This window comes from Cajanus cajan, chromosome 4, assembly GCF_000230855.2.
Source record: "Cajanus cajan strain Asha chromosome 4, NIPB_CcT2T_4, whole genome shotgun sequence".
NCBI classification, from domain to species: domain Eukaryota; kingdom Viridiplantae; phylum Streptophyta; class Magnoliopsida; order Fabales; family Fabaceae; genus Cajanus; species Cajanus cajan.
In genome coordinates this window covers 44565375-44576462 of record NC_138520.1, presented here as the reverse complement: position 1 = coordinate 44576462, position 11088 = coordinate 44565375, and the positions used below count along the sequence as shown (strand labels likewise).

At 37.8% G+C, this 11088-nt stretch overlaps 2 long non-coding RNA genes across 2 annotated transcripts; both read right to left on the bottom strand.

Moving 5' to 3' along the window:
* Nucleotides 1-200: 200 nt before the first annotated feature.
* LOC145956801 (uncharacterized) lies at nucleotides 201-2644 on the bottom strand. The gene is made up of 2 exons (XR_014433062.1): nucleotides 1768-2644; nucleotides 201-387 (listed from the first exon to the last, which is right to left on the bottom strand). It is a non-coding gene; the product is annotated as an uncharacterized LOC145956801 (long non-coding RNA).
* A 4617-nt stretch (nucleotides 2645-7261) lies between these two features.
* LOC145956800 (uncharacterized) lies at nucleotides 7262-9526 on the bottom strand. Its single transcript, XR_014433061.1, has 2 exons — nucleotides 8830-9526; nucleotides 7262-7448 (listed from the first exon to the last, which is right to left on the bottom strand). It is a non-coding gene; the product is annotated as an uncharacterized LOC145956800 (long non-coding RNA).
* Nucleotides 9527-11088: the final 1562 nt, after the last annotated feature.

Sequence of the window (11088 nt, the reverse complement as noted above, 5' to 3'; positions counted from 1 at the left end):
TTCATATGGATCATTTAAACAAACTGAGTAGGAAGGAATTAGTGATTGGTTTACCTAAACTCAAGTTTAGTAAGGATAAACTATGTGATGCTTGCCAAAAGGGCAAGCAAGTTGTAACAACCCACCCTAGGCCGTCACATCAAAACCAACTAAAATAAAATGATATATAATATAGAAAATAGAGCAAAAGCCAGCTACGCTAGAGTGTAAAAATTTGTCTTCATAATATCAAACATAATTATATCAGAGTCAGTCTTAGTAAAATTATACAGTAATCCCATAATAACATCATATAAGACACCCTAGGTGCTGGTCAAGCTCTAAACCTAGCTACTTCTCAAAGCAGCTACCAAAGACTTCTTGCTATCCCAAAGCCTCACACCTGATCTGCTCCCCCACAAAGTGAGATCATCACAGTCCAAACCACATGGAAACATAAGGGTTAGCACGTATAAAAACCAACTATAGTACAATAAAATGAAATATCATTAAACTAGATATTCATCAACAATACATATCCATACCAAGGAAATGAACATTAAAATAGTTATTTCCATGCCAAATATAAACCAATCCAGAATCTAAGGTATACACATCCATACCAATGTATACATATTTAATAAAGAAATCCATAACCAATGTATACAATCCATACCATATGTATACATATTCCACATCCAAAAACAAAGTCACACCACTGTATAATCCATGATGTAACCAACACATCCAAACCAAATGTTGGCCTCAACACCATCCAAACCAAGTGTTGATACGGTGAAACATGTCAGCAACCCATGTCCCACGCCTAACCTCTCATGGAAAATATACAGTTGGATTTACGTCGTCACGTAACCCTGGTGGAGCCACCTCATCCATCGGTATGACTCGGCCCAGACCCATACCGGTAGCAAATAGAATACTTAGAGGAGTACTTCAGAATTCACCTAACATCTGAAGTGGTTTATTATATAATCCTTGGAAAAGTTCCTTATTGGAATCCTCACCATGGGATTCACAAATTTTATAGTTTTCCAAAGATTATATCCTGATCTCACCAAGAGATCTTCCATACCATAACCTTACTCCTCTGAGTTCTATTAGCTTTTCCAAACCACATGCACATAACATATTTCATAATTACATACAACTTTTCCATAACCATGCCAAATCATTCACTAGAACAATCATATCTAGAGTTCTAGACCTCCTTTTTGGGTGATTCCAATGCCATTAGAAAGCTAACATCTAAGGTTACAACTTTCATGACAAAATCAAAATACTCATGAAAGTACTATTCATGTGAATAGTAATAGTACTATGCACATGAACAGTAATTTCTGAAATCAATTCGTGACTGAATAGTAAACTCAAATTGAATGAATAGTAAATTCAAATTGAATGAATAGTAAATTGAATGAATAGTAAATTATGCAATCAGACGGAATTCATATGAATAGTACTATTCATGTGAATAGTAACTTTCACGATAGAAAACTTGAAAATCATCAAAATTCCTTCCAATTCATGAATCCAATCCAAATTACACGAAATTGAACCATTATAAAGCATAAACAATATCCAGAAACAACATTTTAAGCAATAAAATCAAGTTTTAACCATTAATTCATGCAAATCATGAAGAAATCATGAAAACCCTATCAAACCCCTTTTTCCTCAATCCATCCTTAATCAAGCTTAAATCATGAAATTAATATGATATTTCAAACCCATACATACTAGATTAAGTCTTATAAGTACTACCCTTACCTCAGAAACTTCAGAAATGCAAGATTTGGACAAACCCCCAAATTCCCAATTCAAACTTCAATCTCAATTTTCAAGGCTTTAGAGGCCAAATCTCCTGAAACTCCAGTTGTGAAGATTGATCCTGGCTTGATAAGCTTCCCAAATATGTCCTCAGCTTCCCTCCGGACCAGAGCCTTTCTCTCTCTACTTTCTCTCTCTAAAAACTGTCTCTGTCTGACAAATGAAATCCTCCGGTCCTAAGTCCCTATATATAGCCATTTTTCAAAATTTCCAAATTTCACCCTTAGCACCTATTCACCTCAAATATCCTATTCTTTGAAGTATTTCAACTCCCTAAGCTCTGAAACAACCTCAAATTCACTCAGAAAGACCAGATTTATCTTATGTTCCTATCCTTCGATCTCCTACCCATCTTATTCCTTTCCATGCAATACTCACAACTCACCACCATATGAAATGCAACATGTGTCAACACACAAACAAATATCACTTTCAGATATAGATGCTTGGAATAATGAGTTGCATGCCATAATACTTCACTTAACCAAGATGAGGAGGAAGGTGATCAGTCTTCTTCCCTCTTAATACTGGTTCAATATACTGGTGTACAATCCATCATTCACCAAATTCATGCACACACATGCCTATACAAACTATCAAAACATCAACCTCTCATCTCATACTATAAAATCACTATCATGCTTAAATAACTAATCAAAATCACATTAACATACAACATGCATAGAAGTAAGTACATTCCAAATCCACATAAATAACATATACATACATACATATATACTAAATAACTTAGTATTTTCCATGGTGTTACAACTCTCCCCAACAACAAAAATTTTCGTCCCCGAAAATTCACTTACTCATAAAGAGATATGGGTGATCCTTCATTCTATCTTCCAACTCCCAAGTGGCTTCATTAGTAACCTCATCCCAAATAACCTTTACCAAATTGATAGATTTACCCTGCAATTGCTTAACTTTCCTATCTGCCACTGAAACTGGCTGTTTCTCAAAAGTTAAATTCTCCTTAACTTGCACTGCCTCTGATTCCAAGACATGACTCGGATCGTGAATATACTTTCTCAACTGTGAAACATGGAACACATCATGCAGATTAGACAGAAATGGAGGTAATGAAATCTGATATGCCACTGATCCAATCCTCTTGAGAATTTGATACGGTCCAATAAACTTAGGATTCAACTTCTTAGCTTTGATAGCTCTTCCCACACCTGTGGTAGGAGTTACTTTCAAAAACACACGTTCTCCTTCTGAAAACTCCAAAGGTTTCCTCCTTTTGTCTGCATAAGACTTTTGCCTACTCTGAGTAGCTCTCATTCTTTCCTGAATTTGCTTCACCTTTTCAGTAGTCTGTAAGATGATCTCTGGCCCTACCATCATTGATTCTCCCTCTTTAAACCAACACAGAGGTGTTCGACATTTCCTCCCATACAGAGCCTCAAATGGTGCCATTCCTATACTTGCATGAAAACTGTTATTATAAGTGAACTCGACCAAAGGTAACATTTCTTCCCAATTCCCTAGATGATCTAAAATACAAGCCCTCAACAAGTCCTCCAAAGATTGGATAGTCCTCTCAGACTGCCCATCAGTCTGTGGGTGATAAGCAGAACTGAGTTTCAACTTAGTCCCTAATGCTTGATGCAAACTTTGCCAAAATCGGGATGTAAAACGAGGATCCCTATCAGAGATGATACTGGAGGGCACACCATGTAATTCTAACAATCTCCTTAATATACCATTGAGTTAACTTTTCCAAGGACCACTTTATATTCATTGGAAGGAAATGAGCACACTTAGTTAATCTATCCACGATTACCCAAATAGAATCACAATTCTTAGCAGATCTTGGTAATCCAACAACAAAATCCATGGTTATACTATCCCATTTCCATTCTGGCACTTCCATCATCTGTAACAAACCTCCTGGTTTTTGATGTTCTACCTTAGCTTTCTGACATACAATGCAAGATGCGACATACTCGGTTACCTCCCTCTTCATACCATTCCACCAAAACATTTTCTTCAAATCTTGATACATTTTTGTCATACCTGGATGTACACTCAACTTGCTCTTATGACCTTCCTCAAGTATTAATTTCTTCAACTCCTCATCTTGTGGAATACAAATTCTACCCTTGTACCTCAAGATTCCATCCATATCATGTTCAAATCCTTCAGCTTTCTCAGAACCCAACAACTCTCTAACCTTATTCAATCTCGTATCCTGAACTTGTTTTTGTTTCACCATCTCCAAGAAATCACTAGTAATGGTAGTCATACCACAACTAATAAAATCTGAGGCAATCACAACATTAAGATTCATATCCCTGAATTTCTCTACCAACTCCATCTCTTTAACCATCATGTAAGACATATGAAGAGATTTTCTGCTCAAAGCATCTGCCACCACATTCGCTTTACCTGGATGATACATTAACTGAAAATCATAATCTTTCAGAAATTCAATCCACCTCCTCTGCCTCATATTTAACTCTTTCTGATCAAACAAATATTTCAGACTCTTGTGATCACTGAACACATCAAACTTTGCCCCATAGAGATAATGTCTCCAAATCTTCAAAGCAAAAACCACCGCAGCCAACTCTAGATCATGCGTAGGATAATTTCGTTCATGAGTCTTTAACTGCCTAGATGCATAGGCCACAACCTGTCTATCTTGCATAAGAACACATCCTAAACCTTGATGAGATGCATCACAATAAACTTCAAAAGATTTATTAGGATCTGGTAGAATTAATACAGGAGACGACGTCAGTTTCTCCTTTAACTCTTGAAAACTTTTCTCACACTCCTCCGTCCATACAAAAGGATGATCTTTCCTAGTCAGCTGTGTCAAAGGCATAACTATTTTAGAAAATCCTTCTATGAATCTTCTATAATAGCCAGCCAATCCCACAAAACCTCTAACTTCAGTAACTGATTTCGGACGCTCCCACCTCAAAACCGCTTCCACCTTAGTAGGATCAACTGCAATTCCTTGTGCAGAAATCACATGACCCAAGAATTTCACTTCAGATAGCCAAAACTCACATTTTGACAACTTTGCAAATAACTGTTTCTCCTTCAATACCTGCAAAACTGTCCTTAAATGTTCTCTATGTTCCTCCATAGATCTAGAATAAACCGAAATGTCATCAATGAACACCACAACAAATTTATCCAGAAAGGGTCTGAAAATCCTGTTCATATAATCCATGAAAATAGCTGGAGCATTCGTTACTCCAAAAGGCATAACAACATACTCATAATGACCATACCGAGTCCTGAAAGCAGTTTTTGGTATGTCCTCCTCCTTTACCCGAATCTGGTGATACCCAGACCTCAAATCAATCTTGGAGAAAACAGAAGCTCCCCTCAATTGGTCCATCAAATCATCTATCCTTGGCAATGGATACTTATTCTTAATTGTCAATTTATTTAACTGTCTGTAATCCACACATAATCTCACACCACCATCCTTCTTCTTTACCAATAACACTGGTGCTCCCCACGGAGATACACTAGGTCTGATCATCTGCTTCTCCAAAAGTTCCTCAACCTGCTTTTTCAATTCAAACAACTCCGCTGGTGCCATTCTATAAGGAGAAATAGATACTGGTCCTGCCCCTGGTACAAGATCAATACTAAACTCCAACTCTCGCTTTGGTGGTAACCCCGGAACATCATCCGGAAAAACCTCTGGAAAATCTCTAACAACATCAATACTATACAACAACTTCTCATTCTCTACACTGATAAAAGAGAGGATCATAAACCCAAGAGCTCCATCCTTCAACAACCCATCCACCTGTCCACTAGAAATAAACCTCTCCTGTTCAACAGTAGGAAAGATTAATCTCTTCTCTGAACAATCTATCAAAATCCTATTGGCAGAAAGCCAATCCATCCCTAAAATCACATCCAAATCGGATAGAGGTAAACAAAACAAATTCACTTTATAACAACGCCCTTCCACCTCCACTGGACATCTCAAACAAACCTCAGAAGTCAAAATAGACCCTGAAGCTCGGGTAGAAACAACTAGATCCACACACAAGGAACTCACAACTAAATTTAACCTTGCCACACATTCATAAGAAATAAAAGAATGTGAAGCACCAGAATCAAATAAAATAGAAATATCATTACCATCAGTTTTGCCCTTTCCCTTTACTAGTTCAGATGACGTTTCAGCTTCAGCACCTGTTAAAGCAAAAACACGTCCTGCTGCAGTAGACCGATCCACTTTCTGGTTCCCTCTAGCTGAAGTATTTATGACATTGCAATCTTTAGCCATGTGACCCACCTTACCACATTTAAAACACGTATAGTTCTTTGTAGGACAGTCTTTCATCATATGTGGGCCTCCACAGACATAACATCTAATACTCTGAACATCTCTTGTAGTAGTAGTCCCCATCGGTTTCTTATTAGCATTTCCAATTTGAAACTGAGATAGTCTCTTTTGAGGATGTTTCCCCCTACCAAATCCAGATGATCCCTCTGGACCCTTTGCCATTTTATTTCCTCCTTCAAATCTTTCCACTGTTTTTGCCTTTTCAACTAAAACTGGAAACTCCATAATTCCCATAGGAACAATAGTCTTTCTCAGCTCAAATCTTAGACCCTCACTAAACTTCCTACACCTCCAGGCTTCAGTGATAGCTTGAGAATAATACCTAGCCAAGTGTTCAAACTTGACCACATACTCTTGTACTGACATATTTCCTTGCTGCAGTCTCAAAAACTCAGCTTCCTTAGCATACCTGGCACTATCTGGAAAATATTTCTCTAGAAACACCTTTTTAAAGTTCTCCCAATTTACCACTTCTCCTCTAGCCTCCATCATAGCTTGAGCACCCTTCCACCAGAAGCTAGCCTCACCCACCAACATATAAACAGCATAACCCAGCTTCCTCTCCTCAGGGCATTGCATCACCATGAAAATTTTCTCCATCTCCTCAATCCACTGGTCAACAACTTCAGGTCCATCAACACCTGTAAATTGAGGAGGATTCCCTTTTCTGAACTCTGACAAGCCTCTATACTCATTAGGTACCTCAGTCCTAGCTGCTTCAGCTGCAGCCTGGTTGGTCTCCATCTGAGCCAACAAAGTATTCTGTTGTCCAATAGCAGCAGCAATTTGCTCCATAGCCTGAGCAATCTGACGTGCATCCACGCCTGAAGAAGGATTAGAATTGTTTCCCCTACCAACCATCCTAATCAAGATAAAAGATCAAGGAACCCATGAGTTTACACCAAAACACATAAGAAATTCTTTTCAAAATCCATTTTCTCACAACAGAAACATAACAAGACCATTTCCCACAAATCCTAAAGAGACTCGACCAGCTCTGATACCAAAATTGTAACAACCCACCCTAGGCCGTCACATCAAAACCAACTAAAATAAAATGATATATAATATAGAAAATAGAGCAAAAGCCAGCTACGCTAGAGTGTAAAAATTTGTCTTCATAATATCAAACATAATTATATCAGAGTCAGTCTTAGTAAAATTATACAGTAATCCCATAATAACATCATATAAGACACCCTAGGTGCTGGTCAAGCTCTAAACCTAGCTACTTCTCAAAGCAGCTACCAAAGACTTCTTGCTATCCCAAAGCCTCACACCTGATCTGCTCCCCCACAAAGTGAGATCATCACAGTCCAAACCACATGGAAACATAAGGGTTAGCACGTATAAAAACCAACCATAGTACAATAAAATGAAATATCATTAAACTAGATATTCATCAACAATACATATCCATACCAAGGAAATGAACATTAAAATAGTTATTTCCATGCCAAATATAAACCAATCCAGAATCTAAGGTATACACATCCATACCAATGTATACATATTTAATAAAGAAATCCATAACCAATGTATACAATCCATACCATATGTATACATATTCCACATCCAAAAACAAAGTCACACCACTGTATAATCCATGATGTAACCAACACATCCAAACCAAATGTTGGCCTCAACACCATCCAAACCAAGTGTTGATACGGTGAAACATGTCAGCAACCCATGTCCCACGCCTAACCTCTCATGGAAAATATACAGTTGGATTTACGTCGTCACGTAACCCTGGTGGAGCCACCTCATCCATCGGTATGACTCGGCCCAGACCCATACCGGTAGCAAATAGAATACTTAGAGGAGTACTTCAGAATTCACCTAACATCTGAAGTGGTTTATTATATAATCCTTGGAAAAGTTCCTTATTGGAATCCTCACCATGGGATTCACAAATTTTATAGTTTTCCAAAGATTATATCCTGATCTCACCAAGAGATCTTCCATACCATAACCTTACTCCTCTGAGTTCTATTAGCTTTTCCAAACCACATGCACATAACATATTTCATAATTACATACAACTTTTCCATAACCATGCCAAATCATTCACTAGAACAATCATATCTAGAGTTCTAGACCTCCTTTTTGGGTGATTCCAATGCCATTAGAAAGCTAACATCTAAGGTTACAACTTTCATGACAAAATCAAAATACTCATGAAAAGTACTATTCATGTGAATAGTAATAGTACTATGCACATGAACAGTAATTTCTGAAATCAATTCGTGACTGAATAGTAAACTCAAATTGAATGAATAGTAAATTCAAATTGAATGAATAGTAAATTGAATGAATAGTAAATTATGCAATCAGACGGAATTCATATGAATAGTACTATTCATGTGAATAGTAACTTTCACGACAGAAAACTTGAAAATCATCAAAATTCCTTCCAATTCATGAATCCAATCCAAATTACACGAAATTGAACCATTATAAAGCATAAACAATATCCAGAAACAACATTTTAAGCAATAAAATCAAGTTTTAACCATTAATTCATGCAAATCATGAAGAAATCATGAAAACCCTATCAAACCCCTTTTTCCTCAATCCATCCTTAATCAAGCTTAAATCATGAAATTAATATGATATTTCAAACCCATACATACTAGATTAAGTCTTATAAATACTACCCTTACCTCAGAAACTTCAGAAATGCAAGATTTGGACAAACCCCCAAATTCCCAATTCAAACTTCAATCTCAATTTTCAAGGCTTTAGAGGCCAAATCTCCTGAAACTCCAGTTGTGAAGATTGATCCTGGCTTGATAAGCTTCCCAAATATGTCCTCAGCTTCCCTCCGGACCAGAGCCTTTCTCTCTCTACTTTCTCTCTCTAAAAACTGTCTCTGTCTGACAAATGAAATCCTCCGGTCCTAAGTCCCTATATATAGCCATTTTTCAAAATTTCCAAATTTCACCCTTAGCACCTATTCACCTCAAATATCCTATTCCTTGAAGTATTTCAACTCCCTAAGCTCTGAAACAACCTCAAATTCACTCAGAAAGACCAGATTTATCTTATGTTCCTATCCTTCGATCTCCTACCCATCTTATTCCTTTCCATGCAATACTCACAACTCACCACCATATGAAATGCAACATGTGTCAACACACAAACAAATATCACTTTCAGATATAGATGCTTGGAATAATGAGTTGCATGCCATAATACTTCACTTAACCAAGATGAGGAGGAAGGTGATCAGTCTTCTTCCCTCTTAATACTGGTTCAGTATAATGGTGTACAATGCATCATTCACCAAATTCATGCACACACATGCCTATACAAACTATCAAAACATCAACCTCTCATCTCATACTATAAAATCACTATCATGCTTAAATAACTAATCAAAATTGTAGACCCCTAAAATTGTCCGGGTCGGAAATAAAGCTTGAAGACTCTCGAAGACTGAAGGAAGATCAGCCAGAAGGACTCCTGGAAGGCCCTAGGAGGGTTCTCTGTAGGTCTAGAGGTCTTAGAATAGCTCAAAATAAGGAAGTGGAGGGAATGAAGCCCAATACGGCCGTACTGAACTTAATACGGCGTATTGAAGTTTCTGAAACTTCAATACGGCCGTACTGAAATCAATACGGCCGTATTGAAGCTTCAATACAGCCGCAGTGAACTCAATACGGGCGCATTGAAATTTCTGAATTTCAATACGGCCGTATTGAACTCAATATGACCGTATTGAAGTTCAAAAATTTCAATACGGCCGTATTGCTTCTGTAGGCCGTATTGCGCCTATTCCCTATAAATATGACGTCAATTGGACGTCATTCCACACTTTTTCACATAGTTTTAACCCTCTCCTTGAGTATTCTGGGGTTTTTGAGCAGTGTTCTGCCCTAGAAATCACTCGGAGAGTTGATCCGACGAAGTTCTTGAGCCCCGAGCCATTTTGCTTGAGGATCGAACCTAGTCGAAGGGAAATCCTCCGGATTTCCATAGTTAAAAGTTTTTAGAAGGAGCGAGCGAGCTTGTAGAGCGAGGGAACGCCAAAAAGCTTCCCAGTTTTACTCAATATATAAAAGCACGCTTCAAGAGGTTTCTTCTTAAATCCTTCCTTTTACTGCTTTCTGTGTGCATATTTAAACTGTCATCATGTAGATAGTTAATTTATAATTGCTTAGAATAAATAGGGGTAATTTAGTAATTTTACGCTGTTATTTTAGAAAATAATCTGTCATAGGGAACCCGAAAGGGGCGCTGTGGGGTGCTAACACCTTCCCCACGCGTAACCGACTCCCTTACCCAACTCTGGTTGTAATGGCCAAAGTTGATTTATAAAATCAATTGCCTTATCCCTTTTTCCAATGTTTTGAGTAAAACATTGGTGGCGACTCCACGAACCCTCCTTTTACGAAAACCACTAATCCATGGAGGGTCCCGCTTGGGATTAATATGGATTGGTGAGACGTTTTAATAAATAAATTGGATAGGATCGACAAGGTCTCAGTTTGAGAACAAGTCGTTCTAATAATCCAATACATTTTCAAAACTAAAATAATAAGCGAGCTCGACCGTCTTCGCGACCGCCGAGGCCCGTTTGGGCCGGTGGCGACAGATGGCGACTTCACTGGGGAAGCTTCGAGAGTCAGTCCCATTTAGTGACAGATTATTTTTAACAAATAATAGTTAAAATTACTTCATTACCCCTTGCTTGTATGATAACATGCTTTATATATTTGGCTTTAAATAACTGTTGTTTGTTTAAATTTCCGCAATTGTTTGAAATAAATTGCACACAAACCTTTGCACACAACAGTTCCCTCTATACCCGGGGGCATGAGTGGTAATCCATAGGGAGTGGATGTTAGTACGGCCGGTTGAATGGGTCTATAGGAGCCTACGAGACCGTTGTCGGAAAAACATCACTCAAGGTGATAACC